The sequence below is a fragment of the Morone saxatilis genome, unplaced genomic scaffold (assembly GCF_004916995.1).
Source record: "Morone saxatilis isolate NCDOM2014 unplaced genomic scaffold, NCSU_SB_2.0 Contig1, whole genome shotgun sequence".
Classification (NCBI taxonomy): Eukaryota; Metazoa; Chordata; class Actinopteri; family Moronidae; genus Morone; species Morone saxatilis.
In genome coordinates this window covers 114,729-117,763 of record NW_023339651.1, presented here as the reverse complement: position 1 = coordinate 117,763, position 3,035 = coordinate 114,729, and positions in this window count along the sequence as shown.

The window sequence follows — 3,035 nt, the reverse complement described above, 5'->3', positions numbered from 1 at the left end:
GTGTCTGTGTGAGAGAGAGAGTGTGCGTGTGTGTGTGTGAGAGAGAGTGTGTTTGTGTCTGTGTGTGTGATCTTTGCCATAGGAAACTCTTTAATGAAACAGAGCAGACAAACCCTGATAATCAGTGTGTATCAGTGTGTGTATCAGCTGCATTGAAGCTGTATTGGAGCTGCATTGAAGCTGCATTAAAGCTGCATTGAAGTTGTATTGAAGCTGTATTGAAGCTGCTTTGAAGCTGTATTGAAGCTGCATTGAAGTTGCATTGAAGTTGCATTGACGCTGCATTGAAGCTGCATTGAAGCTGCATTGAAGTTGTATTGAAGCTGTATTGAAGCTGTATTAAAGCGGCATTGAAGTTGTATTGAAGCTGCATTGAAGTTGCATTGAAGTTGCATTGACGCTGCATTGAAGCTGCATTGAAGCTGTATTGAAGCTGTATTGAAGCTGCATTGAAGCTGTATTGAAGCTGTATTGAAGCTGTATTGAAGCGGCATTGAAGTTGTATTGAAGCTGTATTGAAGCTGTATTGAAGTTGCATACAGCGCTTTCACTGGTTTTTGCATGTTGAGTGAACCAGCTGTTGACCAGCTGTGAACCAGCTGATGCAACTCCCTCGCTTCACCTTCTCCTTCCAAGCACAAAGGAGAAACTGCAGTGGCTGCAAAATACACACTGTGACTTATGTCCCTATCCAGATCCAGTCTTTGGTTTGTCCGGTCTGGGCTACTGTAGAAACATACTCATCAACATACATATAGTTTCCTGTCTAGTCTTCTGACTCAGAGTGCTTTTACACTACGTGCGACATTCACCCTTTCACACACATTCACCCTTTCCCACACATTCAGTCACTGATGCATCAGGAGCAATTCAGGGTTCAGTATTTTGCTCAAGAAAACTTCAACATGTGGCGGGAGGAGCCGGGGATTGAACCAACAACCTTCCGATTAGTGGACGACCCGCTCTTGGAAAGAGTTTTGTACCCTGCGCTATAAGAGCGTTAAACTCACAGACAAGTTAACAATGTCACTCCTGTGTTATATGTGTAGATATGTGTATATTCGTGGTCTGTATATGTGTAGCCTCAATGTTAGTTTTGTGTGTAGAATTCATGCGTCGAAGATGGCTCTTTGTAGAGACTGTGAAAACAAATTTCCTCCAGTGAGGACAATAAAAAGAATGAATCTGAATCTGAATCTGAATCTTCCTCTGAGCCTCTGAGGAGAGACCTTGTTTGACTTAAACCATCAGACAGGTGCTCCGATAGCTCACCTGAGTGTGTGCACTGTGTACTAAAGTGGCCCGGGTTTGATTCCAGTCTGGACTGTTCTAACTCTCTTTCAATAAAAAAATCAAAAAACAACAAACAACAAAAAATGTCAAAATTGTCTGAAATCACTTTGTGTTCATTTCACATCGCAAACTTCAACACACCCACCTTCCACGCAACGAAGACCAGGTGAGCCCAGGTGAGACAGTTTTTGTGTCTCATTACTTTATGTGAATGATTTGAATTTAAACCAAACAGTTATTAAAGCTCCAGTGTTGTGTCACATTACTATAATATCTATAGGTGTTTTTAATAATAGGACTCATTGTGTGTTTATATCTCAGAGGGAGTGCCTCCTCTTCTGGCGGAGTCCGCCATGTTGGACCTCCTTGTTTTGTGTTTCTTCATGCTTTGTGTTGTGTGTGTATTTTTTGTCTCTGTGATCGTTGTGTGTGATCTCATCGTCCTTTTGTCCACTGTTGTTACTGCAGCATTATATGACCTCTGGTAGTCACTGATGGAGCTACGTGCGACCACAAGCTATCACAGTGGCTCTGGCTGCGTCGAATGTTTGACAGTCTCTGATCTGTCTATGTACGGAATGACCTTTACACTCGGTCCATCTCTACATCTAGTTCAGGTTCAGGTGATGTGGACAAAAGGAAAACCCCATGGACCCTGTTTTATAAGTCAGGCTGTCTGTAGCTGTTTGTCCATGTGACTGCAGACCAGCACCAGGACGGATCCAGGAGGGCCTGATGTTGTTCAGCCTGTATGAGGGGTAACCTTCAGTAGATATTAGGTGTATTAATAATAATAATACTAATATTAGATGTATTAATAATAATAATACTAATAATATTAATAATAATATTAGGAGTATTAATAATAATAATAATAATAGGTGTATTAATAATAATATTAGGTGTAACAATAAAGGTCTGCAGTCAGCAGAGTCTCTCTGTACCGGCTGCCGGCGCCGGCGGTCCTCATGTCTCTGATTTAAATGATTTGTCTCAACGCGATGAACTGTCTCCCCTCCAGCTCACCTGTCTATCTACCTGTCTGTGTTTAAGGCGCTGTGTTAATGAAGAGCTGCGGGTGGGGCACATTCATCCTCACTACAGTGTGTGTGTGTGTGTGTGTGTGTGTGTGTGCGCAGCACTTTCCATTATCTGGCCCTCATCACCTCGTCTCCACCAGAGATCCTGACAGCTGACTGGACGTCAACCTGTCAATCAAAACCAACGACCTCGCACTGCTTTACCTGTCTGTCTGTCCGTCTGTCTGTCTGTGTGTCCGTCCATCTGTCGACACACAGACGGACAGAGATGTTAATGGCTGACTGTCAGTCTTTACCATCATCCTCTCCTGACAGGAATACCAATCATCTTTGAGAGTGTGTGTTACAGTGAGAGTGTATCAGAGTGTGTGTTACAGTGAGAGTGTATCAGAGTGTTTGTTACAGTGAGAGTGTATCAGGGGACCCACAGACCATTGGATATCATCAGTATTCAGAGACAGACGACTCCACTCTCCACAGATTGTGTCTCACTGCACACACACTGTTTATTAGTGTGTGTGCAGTGAGACACACACACTGTTTATTACAGTAATCTCACTGAAGTGGCATCCATCATGGATCTCTGACTCACTTTAACTCATATTCATATTTATTAGTGCTGTGTTATACATAACATATATATGGATGTAGTTTCTGCCACCCGGGGGCCATACAAACAATAACAAAACAGGAAGTGTGATG